We start from the raw sequence: 12861 nt of genomic DNA on the forward strand, positions 1-12861 counted from the left end.
TAATTAAAAATGGTTATAGGTTTTGTTACGTTAATATTTGGATTAGGTTAGAATACAGTATTATTGGTTAAGTTAAGTTCGGAAAGTATAGATTAGGTTAGTATTAGTCAGGGTGGTTAGGTTAGGATAGTATTGGTCAGCTTGGGTTAGGGAAGTATATAGTTAGGTTAGGTTAGAATAGGTTATGGTAATATAACTTAGGAGGGTATAGGTTAGGTTAGGACATGTTAGTTTAAAATAGAATAGCCTAGGTTAGTTTAGGCTAGGATATGCTTAGTTTAGGTTAAGTTTAGTTTGGATAGGCTACGTTAGAATAAAATAGAAGAGGATAAATTAAGATATGATGAGGCAGGTTTAATTCCGTCTTGTAACACTAAAATAATTCAGAAAATCATACCTGCATGAGCGCACCATGGTCTGTGTATACCGCTGGGCAGGCTTACCACCACAGCCAGCAAGACGCACAAGCTTACAATATTAACACCAACATGACCGCTAAACCATCTATTTTTTAAACGACACCAACCAACCAAACTCCTAACCACAACCTAGACTAGCAATGTTTGGGATGCTTTTGCTTAAATTAAGTTAGGTTTCGTTGGTTCTTGTCTGCTTACGAAAAAATAATAAATACTGTAGGTTAAGCGCTCCTGTTCGTGGTACTTTTTTAACTGTATAATTTATTTGTAATTTAAGGTTTAGGTGACAATGTTGAATTTTAGGTGCGTTAATTTACTAAAGGAAAGGGAACATATAGTTAAACCATGCATCGTTCCGTTCATTATTGTAGTATTTGTATAGTGTGTAAGTTAAGACCTTTGTTGCATTACTTGACGTGTGTGTGTGTGTATATAACTTAGGGTGAGTGACGACTTACTTAACTCGTTGAAATTAAAAACGTCACAGCTGCTGCAAATTGATGACTTCATAACACCCGGCAAGCTTATGACATCACAAATTGGTAGAATGATGACGTCTTAGCGCCTTCACATACACGCACACACACACACACACACACTCAGCACACAAACATACATGTATACACACATACATCACACACACACACACACACACATACACCACATTCACAAACATACATACACACACAACGCACAAATATCAACTTTTCCTTTATGATGTAACACTGATAAACGTTGTACAGTATTGTGTTGCCAGCAGCTTCGTGTGACCATAACATTTCCACCTTCATCACAGTCAGAACAGTGAACAAGAACACGTCGCATGGTTTTGTCGGCTGATGACCCAACACACTGAATTAAATTATTTCACTGACTTAACTGAACAAATTGGATTAATCACATCACCTGAGATTAGGTTATTTACCTGAAGATTAAACACCCTAACTCTACCTGGGGGTGTTAATTTAGGGTAGAGTAAGTTTGGGTAAGTTAGGTTAGGTTAGATTAGGTCATGATAGGTATTAGATTATATTTGGTTAGATTAGATTATGGCTGGTTAGGTTAGGTATTAAATTATATTTAGTTAGATTAGATTATGGTAGGTTAGGTTAGGTATTAAATTATATTTGGTTAAATTAGATTATGGTAGGTTAGGTTAGATTAGGTATGGTTGGTTAGGTTAGGTTGGTTGAATTAGGTTGGGTATGGTAGGTTAGGTTAGGTTTTGTTAGGTTAGATTAGGTTGGGTTAGGTTAGGTTAATTTAGGTTAGGTTTTGTTAGGTTAGATTAGGTTAGGTTAGCTTGAGTGTTTAATCTTCAGTTGATACAGTTGAATTGAATTGAATTGAAACAGTTAATTTAGCCAGAAAAACACAGATACAGAGTGGATAATAATAACAATATTAACATGGCTGAGCCAGTTGAGAACCTGAGCTCTCTTTGAGGCACCTGATATATACTATACATTTATCTCAAGGAAGTATTATGTAACATTTAGTATCATCTGGAATAGTACACATAGCATGGTGGTAATAAGAACATATCAGAATGTTACCACGGTTATCACTTCAATGTTTATTTATTTTATTTATTTATACTTTTTTTTTAAATTTTAAGTATGTACATGAATTACAGTGGAATTGAAAACCATAAATATAATGGGGGAGCAGTACAACAAGGGTTGTACAGTATTAAGGTTGAACAAGAGGACAGAGCTGTCAGGATTATGTCTAGTTGGCAAATATGCTTATTGCAATGGTAATTTCCTATCTATTTACATGATAATTTCCGATAAAAAGGTTTTGATGGTACAATAAAAGCAGGTACTGTAAATATAATAGGTATTACAGTAAATATTAATACTTAGACAATAGATATTGGTCGTATTAAATAAAACCTTGATATATAGAAACAATAACAGCTTAATTTTCAACTTTTTCACTTGGATATCAAATATTTACGTAGCTACTTTCACCAAACGATCACCTTACTAAAGTTTTTTTATTGGATTTTGAGAAAGTTTTCAAATAACAAATTCTCTTGACCTCCCCCAGTCGCTTCAGCTCTCAAGAAACCCAATATATCCAACTGTCTTATTTAAGTAGCATGAACTTCTTCGTCATAAAGGAGCCCCGGAACACTGTGAGGTATATTATGGTCTTAAATATAAACACACTATCGACACTTTACTTAAAAAACACAAAAGTTTTCCCCTGTGAGCTGAGATACTTATATACTTAATGGAGGTGTAGTGGTGATACTTACAAACTTAATGGGGGTGTAATGGTGATACTTACAAACTTAATGGAGGTGTAGTGGTGATACTTACAAACTTAATGGGGGTGTAATGGTGATACTTACAAACTTAATGGAGGTGTAGTGGTGATACTTGTATTTGGAGATGCCTGGGGGGGGTTGGGTTAGCTTAGGTTATGTTATGTTAGATTACATTAGGCTAGGCTGTTAGGTTATAATGGGTTAGGTTAGGTTTGATTAATGTTAGGTTAGGTTAAATAGGTTAACGCTAGGGTGTTTAATCATCAGGTGAAATAATTTTGGGTGCCTAATCATCAGAAGATCTTAATGTAATTTTTTTTCAATAATGAAGATCTTCTAGAATTTTAACTTGGTTTGTTCAGACACTTGACAACACCTGTTAATTAGTCTTATTTATAATTTTTTTTAACGTATCGGATTGATTACAGTCTAAAATGCTTTATATTAAAAAAATCAAGCATGTACGACCGCCAGCTGAATTTTGTTACTGTGTTACTAGGCTTCAACAAAAGTCTTTGAAGGACGTAAACTAAATGATGATTCATCCATATATTTTACGATAATTGTTCATTTATAATTATCACCTCATTCTGTTGTAAGTCGCACGTACAGTATATATTGTATACATTTATCCATCGTGATAGCTATACTGTATAGATGTATCTGCCTTCAGGAGCAAACTGTATTTATATGTTAGTATACCTTATATAGTGTTCTAGTATACCATGTTACGTATATTTATTCGTAAGTATAAGTATTTGTAAAGATTTAGGTCATTTGTAAGGAAAATATACAATCATTTCCAACTGATGAGTCACATAAAGGTGGCGCCAAAGCCTAGCAATAAGTAAAACCTGCACCTAAATCTAACAGGAATGTACCTACTGTCTGCTCTCCTCGTTTCCTCCACCCCTTGAACTCAGAAGACTGCCGCTCAAGAGGGAACTAAGAATTCGGATGTAATTTCCGAAGCGAGTTGAGTGCCAGTCGAGCTTACATCATTCCCGGGTCACTCTCGGAGGAAATATAAATAAACATGGCAACAATTTCTGAGTCTAGTCACCAGTTGCACGAACCTGCACTTCTCTCGCCTTCCCTTACAATATCCCGACTACAATAGAAAGAAGATGGTGTCTGTTGGACAATAAAAAATAAAACTCACTACCGACAGAAGCCCAGAGTGTTGACATACAAAATAATGTGTTCAAAGGGCTTTTCGCCACGTTAGCTCCTCGAGGATTTTGGAAACTGGTGTAAATATATTGAAAAGTTCCTGGAGTTGTGTTGTGAATGATGAGCATTTGCTTTATGGAACCACATTCAGTTCTTAAAATACCCAGCATAAAAAAGACTTAGAAGCACACAAAGTGTACAACATACTACAAGAAAATAAGAGAAGAGAGATTCCCGCGGTGGCATCACCAAAGATGTTTGCACAGAGTAGCCAGTCAGTTACCAGTTTTTCTATTTCACTTATAATTTCAGCGCACAGCGTGTCCACGGAACACATCGTTAACGCGTGTAAATCAACGCTTTCTTAGTGAATATTGTATATATATTGAGCTTTTGTAAGGTATCACAAAGAGACTTCAAAGTCAGTATAGATGTTAGGCTAAAAAGAGACGTATCGACTTGGAAAATAGAGACACTAAAGCGTGGACAATATCCACTCTGAACGAAACGTAATGAAAGGGAGAGTAGAGAATGTCCTGAGATTTCTCACTTTCAGTCTACGCTCATCGGCGGTGGTGGAAGGACGTGTTGTCTGTGTGGTGACGCCTACTGTGTATGGTGTTACAGACACGTTTTAGTGTAGCTGGCAAAATATATTGGACTGTACACAATGAAGTTCCCCATGAAAAGTAGAATGTTTTGTATCCGGCTCTGATCTGTACAAGTGTTGTGTAAATGCTTTATTTTGTGAGTATTTCATAATTCTAGTGTAAAGTGGTGTCGAGTTTCTGGGAAAAGTTGGATGTGTTGTTGAAGATTGTGACAACGACCAGCAGCTGTACGGTAAGTGCATTGCTATTGTCTACTGATTAATGTGTAATGTAGTCCGCGTTTTACATGATTTGGAGGAAGAGTCATGAAATATTAAAGTTAATGAAAGATTGTGTGATATATCTGACAATTACTACACAGTAACAATTGCCACTGTAGGTCCGTGGGTTTCTGTTGATGGGACTGCCAGCTTACTCCCATGTTTGGTCACGACAACAAAATACCTTCTTTATGAATTCCCCAAAATAAAACCCTTACTTGTCTGGGCTGCCACACTTGTCAGGTTTTAGACTCAGGTTTGTGACCTTGGTAAGTGCGTGGGATGTTCACTATGACGTCTCCGACAGGCTGAGATGTTCAAAGCAGACACACAACGTCAGTCCCTTGCTAGACTGCTTGTTGGGCCACGACTCACAACTTGTTTATGGTCACAAGAAGAGCTTGAGTTGCATTTGAGGGTGTAAGTGTAGGCGAGTACACCTCCCGCACTGTTGTTGAAGGCTGTAGGGGTACTCTGATGCTCTGTCCTCATCCCCACAACCTCATGGTAAAGTACATTCTTTTAGCTTAATTTTTCATCCAGAAATATAATATAAAAGACCTGTGAGAATTCACCATTGACCATCCCATCCACGTGAACGGTATAGAAAACGGCGACGAGTGAGTGAAACGTAACGCCACACGATCAAGTGCATCAACCTCTCCCTTCGTCAGTCGTGGTTGTAGGAGGATGTGAGGCGTACAGCACCTTCCCGCTCCTCTGCCAAGTTAACACAGCTTCTCGGCAGATACACGGCCACACCTTTAATGTTTAATTTCGATGCGAATTGAGAATCGTTAAGGTTATCGTCAAGGGAGGGGAGAACTGGGATGTGTCTACGATTCCTGGCATCGCCAAATGCTCGTGGTGAATAAGCTTGGTTGGCTCAATGGTAGCGATTTCTTGATTTTTTATAAATTAATTCACCAGATGTGATTAAGTAATCCTCATACATGAACTCGGATTTATGTGCACATAAACATTAATTGTGTACTTTACAGATACTGAACATTTAAATTCAAATAATTTTTCTTAAATTTTACACTTGAAAGATATTTCATACAAAGTATAACGAAAACTTATGAGAACTAGTGAAATTTGTGGGCAGCTCGGAGCACCACTACCTGAGGAGGGAGCCAAGGTTAGGCATCACAGTGTCACATTTTTTTATATATTTATTTTATCTCCTTTCTTGAAAATCTACGTCGATGAGTTGCGAAATTATGGCGGCTCTTGTGCCATAGATGCGAGTGTGGGCGTAAGTGGTGGTACAGATGGGCAGGTGTGGTGACAGTGGGAGGTGGTGAGTGCAGGTGGGGGAGACGGAAACAGCAGTCACATGGCCGATGATACACATCTTTCGTGTCACTGTTAGTGTTTGTTTTTGTTTTTTCTGTGGATTTTCCTGGGGTGAGCTTATGTCAGGCCACTGTGTGTGTAAGTCAGAAGAGGCACATAATAAAAGTCCTCACTCACGCAACTTAAGTGGAAGATGTGAATTTTATGTCTTAAATATGTTTTTTTTACACTCAGGATATATATATATATATATATATATATATATATATATATATATATATATATATATATATATATATATATATATATATATATATATATATATATATATATTCAGTGTACTGTACATAAAAATTTCCGTTCCACTGGCTTGACTTACTTGACTACTGATGGTGCTACATAATACTTAAACTTTACAACACTTAAACACACTCCTCAAATACAGCTGCTACATAATGCTGCTCCATAATGTTTGTTGTTTATACTCGTAAAAAGTTCCAAAGTTAGACAACTCACATGTTCAGTATGTTTATACCCGGCCAGCACGTGTTTCTGGTGTCTCGCTTCCCGACTGTCTTCATATTTTAATGTATTTTCCATATCCTCTACTATTTTTATTTTAATGCAGTTTTTGTTTTCCATTCCTTTATTGGAGACTGTATATACTATTGTTATTGTCCACTAATGGTTTGATTTCGAAATATTTTTGTGATATACAGTTATTGTATATTTTTATGTACCGACGTACCTTAACTGTGTGTTATTGTTTTGTTGTAGTAAATGACAACTCTTTCGGTGCTACTACTGTATAGTATGCGGTCTACCGAGCTGGAGTTGGTCTACCGGGACATTTACACTGTAGCGTCTATAAACCCAACCAAACTTAACCGCTTCAGTGTAAATATCCCGGCAGACACAACTCCAGCTCGGTAGACCGCATACTATAGTAGCACTACTTTTTCATTATTTTCTATGATTTAATATTCGAGATGTTTGCCTCCACAGCTTAGAAATTAAACCACTAGAATATCGCCTTCGCTTAGAAATTTGAGAAAAAATATGTGAAATCCACCACAGCTTAGAAACTAGATTAAAAATTTTGTACAGTTGGCTACCTGTGAATTCTTCCTCGGCTTAGGAATATGTTTTAAAAATACCAAGTAGGTTTGCGTATAACTTAAGGTTAAGCTAAGAGATGTCAAAATCTACTGTACAGTGTTTGAATACTACCCCAGCTTATAAATTTGATTGAGAATATATAGGGTACTTGAAATTATTAAAGTATAGAAATTTGACCCCTATTTAAATGCCATCTGACTGAGAAATCAGATCAAGACTGCTCTGTCTGTATGGGCACTACTGTATCTCGGGTTAGAAATATTTGATCAAAATTAACTTTAAACAGTTGAACATTTGTTACATTACTTCAGCTAATGTCACCTTAGCATTAAACACCCTACCTGGGGGGTTAGGTTAGGTTAGCTTTAGGATGGTTAATCATAAGGTGAAATAAACTTGGGTGCGTAATCTTCACGTGGTCCGAAATAAGGTGTTATATACAGTTTATATCAAACCTCGCGCCATACTGTTATTGCTTTACCTGATAAAAGGGTCTAATATTTTTTCCATTTGTCTCATAACTGGAATTTGGACATTTAAAGCTAAAATTGTCTAATGGTAGACCCTGCTGCCATATGGCATCACGAAAATTGTGACCAAGTCCCAGGTTGCTGATCTGACTTTCAGCCTCATTTACACACAATTGCAGTCTCATTTGTTTCTCGTACTTTGACAACACAACATACAGTATTTCTTTATGGTTCTTTATTATTATCATTGTTTTATTATTTTATTTAAATTTTTTTATTTTTTATTATAAAATTTAATTACTATGAATTATTATTATTACATTTTCGCCCCCCAGGCCCCGATGTGGGTCAGTGACCTGTGCCCAGGTGGGCTAATCCCCGTAAAAAAAAGAAAAAGAAAAAAGAATAAGGGTGCTGGTATTGAAGTTAGTGTACAGAATAGGATTTGAAGCTAAACGAAGATCTGAAGTTAGAATAAGGGAGGTGAAGCAACATTAAGAGGCATAAGATATATAAATAAGAGTGGACAGGAGTACGTAGTTTGAAGTAGAGACGCTTGATAGTTCCTCATCCTCGGGGTCGCCCCAGGCTGAGGTACAAAACATCCTGGGACTGGAGATCGATTCTCATGTGGTGGTGGGCGGCGCTGGTAAGTTCCTAATTGAATTTCGTTCTTATCGTGAGTTTGAAGGAAAGTCTCCTCCACTGATAATATTCTCCTGATGAAATGTCGAGTTTTTAAGAAACGTGATTTATACATGTACATTATATATATATATATATATATATATATATATATATATATATATATATATATATATATATATATATATATATATATATATATATATGCTCATAACCACAAGGAAACAAGGAAACACGAAGTTCCCACTCACACTAGGTGTTGACACAACAATTATTAGTATTAGGTATTGACTATATTTATTGATACTAAATACTGCATTGACTCACTGTTGGTATGATTAGGTTACTCATACAAATTACCAAGGACGCATGAAATTTTATAGACTACTATATTATATTATAGTTCAGCGTATGTGGCTGCGGAATATTAGATATTAAATTATTATTATTATTAAGAGATACTGTACTGAAGTGTATTTGTTTATAATGATTACATGTAATAGTACAGTATTATTATTATTATTATTATTATTATTATTATTATCATCATTATTATTTTATTAGTTTTATTTTTGTATATTTTATTATAAATTTTACTTATCTGAATTATTATTATTATTATTAGTAGTAGTAGTAGTAGTAATAGTAGTAGTAGTAGTATTAGTATTATTACTACTACTACTACTATTACATTTTCGTCCCCCAGGCCCTGATGTGGGTCAGTGACCTGTGCTCGGGTGGGCTAATCCCCGAAAAAAAATTAAATAAATAGCGGTATGTCGGTCGGGATTTTTAGCGCACGATGTAGCCTCGGGTATAGTACGGTAGGCCAAACATCATATAAGTGTATATGTTTACTGTTATATGAATCATAAAACAATGCTATATACTAGGCCTACGGTACTTGTGTTACAGGTGTGACTTGTGTAGGTTGGTAGCTACAGTTTTCGGTAACGGATTTATATTTTTAAACATTTACGTAAAATTTTGTACGATTCTCAGTTTCATTTCCTTTATATACTTATTTAAACCTCTATGTAAAGTTCTATACGATTATTATCAGCTTTATATATATTATTTATTTTAAACTTTTATATAAAGTTCTATGCGATTCGTAAGTTCTTGTGTATGTATTTTCTTGAGCTGTTTACCTGTTAACCCTACCTGGCGTGTATTTGAATCTTGGCGCCATTGTTCTTGTTCCGAGCTGAGAGAGGGGGATGGGTCGGGGGTGAGGCCGGGGGTTAGGTGAGGAGGGAGGGTGTATATATGGAACAGGTGTGTAGTGTAACAGGTGTGTGTGAGAGAGACAGAGCACACTCCTCATCCCACACCAGCACGACTCTCACACCCTGCAGCTCACTGTGATGTCTCTGGCCACTGTACAGTATATTGGATCACCTGAAGATTGAGCCTTTTCCCTAGCTTATTTCACCTGAAGATTCTTATTGATCCTAACGTTACCTGGGGGGGGGGGTTAAGTTAGTTAGATTATGTTAGTTTTAAGTTAGATTATGTTAGTTTTAAGTTAGATTATGTTAGTTTTGAGTTAGATTATGTTAGGCTAGATTATGTTAGTTTTAAGTTAGATTATGTTAGGATAGATTATGTTAGTTTTAAGTTAGATTATATTAGCGTTAGGATAGATTATGTTAGTTTTAAGTTAGATTATGTTAGCGTTAGGTTAGATTATGTTAGTTTTAAGTTAGATTATGTTAGCGTTAGGATAGTTTATGTTGAGTTAGATTAGATATGTTTGCGTTAGTTTTGATTTGGTTATAGGTGCGGTTTTAAGTTTTAAGGTAGATTATGTTAGTTTAAGATTATGTTAGTTTTAAATTAGATTAGGTTAGATTATGTTAGTTTTAAGTTAGATTATGTTAGTTTTAAGTTAGATTATATTAGCGTTAGGATAGATTATGTTAGTTTTAAGTTAGATTATGTTAGCGTTAGGTTAGATTATGTTAGTTTTAAGTTAGATTATGTTAGCGTTAGGATAGTTTATGTTGAGTTAGATTAGATATGTTTGCGTTAGTTTTGATTTGGTTAGGTTAGATTATGTTAATAATAGGTTAAATAAGGTTAGCATTAGGGGTTAAATCCTAAGTTGAAATAAGCAGGGGGTTAATCTTAGGTCATCCTCTTAATTACTGTCCACAATATGCAAAAAAAAAATATATATATATAAATTACATATGAGACAAATTATAGATATTACAAAATAGAAAAGTTAATTATACAGTGAAATCTCTGTTTAACGGAATATATATGGAGAAGAAAGTCCGTTATATCAGAGGTCCGTTAGATGTGAAAGCTCCATCTAACGGATTATACATAGAGAGAAGTACGTTATATGGAGGTTTCACTGTAAGATATATATGAAATACACAATAGAAAAGCTGTCTATATAAGGTATATCCTCAATAACATAACAGAAACGAGTCAGAATGTAACACTTGATGAACTCTATCAGGGAGTGAAGCCTAACAGTACAGTACGAGGCTATTAACCTATATAAATGACCCACAGTTACTCTAGCTTAAATGTCCAGGTATAAAACTTAACGTCACTGTACGACTATTATCAACAAATATCAGTGAACTACAGTTAGTGTAGCTTAAATGTTCGGTCTTTAAACAGTTAAATAACAATAGTGTAGGTATATCAAACTTTATTAAATGGTGTGGAGGTTTTCTATAGTCTATTGCCTCAACTGCTGTAAAGTGCTGTTAGTGTGTACTGTATATACTGTGCATAGCTTAGGTGGCGGAGTTAGTCCCTTTTCGCGCCTGAGACACCGTATACGCTAAAACGAATCTCCTTTGTCCACTGATGCATGAATGTCACTTAGTTCTGTTATTTTGGGGTTAGGTGTAGCTTCTTCCAACACGAGATGGGAGGAACTTAGAGAAAGCTGGCACTTATGGTTATGAACTGGACACTTGAGAGTTTAGTTGGAAATGTCTCTTTTTAAATTTGAATGGATAAAGTTATGTATGGTTACGATTGGGTATGTTAGATTAGGTTCGGTTACGTTAGATTGCAGTCAGGTAGATTAGGTTAAAGTAGGTTCGGGTTAGGTTAAATTAGGTTCAGGTAGGTTTGATTATGTTAGGTTAAATTATGTTCGGGTAGGTTCAATTAGATAAGGTTAGGTTAAATTAGGTTCGGGTAGGTTAGATTAGGTTGTGTTTGGTTAGGTTAGGTTTTGAGGACTAGATGAACTGAGACACGGACAAAATATTCTACGTTAGTGATTGTGTGTAAAAGTATAAAGGTCTCTCTCTCTCTCTCTCCCTCCTCCTTACCTCTATCTCGTCATCTCTTTCACTCGCTCCCTCCTATCTTCTTCCCTCCCTGGCAGTCACTGGAGGACCCAACAAATCTTAGGGAATTAAGGTTAATCTCTTGTTTAATGGAGCGTCGCCCCTCACCACCCCCGTGTGTGTGTGTGTGTGTGTTTTGTATGTGTATTTCCTAACTGTGGGGACAAATACCTCACACCTCACAAGCTAGTGGTCCCGGGTGACTCCCCAAAAGAGTGGAGGAATGGGTACATAGCTGTATCGACGTTTTAAATTTTTACTCACCATAACATATTTCCCTGAGGAGTGTGGAGGATTTCCCGCCGGTGTTGTGCTATTGTCACCACCACACCCAGTACTGTGTGTGACCCAAGACCTTCCTGCTGGTGTTGTGTTATTGTCACCACCACACCCAGTACTGTGTGTGACCCAAGACCTTCCTGCTGGTGTTGTGCTATTGTCACCACCACACCCAGTACTGTGTGTGACCCAAGACCTTCCTGCTGGTGTTGTGTTATTGTCACCACCACACCCAGTACTGTGTGTGACCCAAGACCTTCCTGCTGGTGTTGTGTTATTGTCACCACCACCACACCCAGTACTGTGTGTGACCTAAGACCTTCCTGCTGGTGTTGTGTTATTGTCACCACCACACCCAGTACTGTGTGTGACCCAAGACCTTCCCGCTGGTGTTATCACTGTACAGCAAGAAGACCAACAGGGGGATGGCTAGCAGGAGGAGGAAAAGGACCAGGAAGAGGCAGGAGGACCAACAGTAAGAGGAGGAGGAATATGTAATAGGAAAAGGACAGCAGGACGAGGAGGATTTTGTAGGAGAGGCAACAGTGGTCGGTACCCTCCTGAGTATACACCGTTCCCTCAAGGCTCCCTCACTCTTACCTCAAGGAACCGTAGGCCGCCATGTGTCCCTCCTCCCTCCTCTTTCCCTCTCTCATTTCCTCCCTTCTCTCCCTCCCTCTCCGCCTTCAATTATAGACGCTCCGCCGGGGGAATAATTTACCAGGTGGTTAACGTTACGATATTAGAACATTATCCTGCTGCTCCTGGCGGTTAAAGAGAGGTTAGGTTAGTTTAGTTAGGTATAGGAGAATTTAGTTAAGTGAGGTTAGGTTAGGTTAAGTATCCTCCAAGCTGTATCCGATATCGTAACGTTATCCTTTACGATATCGATAAGTTATGGTTATCAAGTTGAAACACCATTAACTAGCCACCCGATTTTGTCTCCAGCTTCAAGTGGTTAATATTCCGATATCGTATAATA

General features: G+C 36.9%; 1 protein-coding gene across 1 annotated transcript in view; it reads left to right on the forward strand.

The window, feature by feature from the left end:
- The first annotated feature begins 4428 nt into the window (after window positions 1–4428).
- LOC121877463 overlaps window positions 4429–12861 on the forward strand; it is a 149403-nt gene continuing 140970 nt past the window's right edge. The window contains exon 1 of the mRNA XM_042383229.1: window positions 4429–4713. The gene's annotated coding sequence lies outside the window, so the exon portion shown is untranslated. The remainder of the gene's footprint in view (window positions 4714–12861) is intronic.

This window comes from Homarus americanus, unplaced genomic scaffold (genome assembly GCF_018991925.1).
Source record: "Homarus americanus isolate GMGI-L3 unplaced genomic scaffold, GMGI_Hamer_2.0 scaffold367, whole genome shotgun sequence".
In the NCBI taxonomy this organism is placed as follows: Eukaryota; Metazoa; Arthropoda; class Malacostraca; order Decapoda; family Nephropidae; genus Homarus; species Homarus americanus.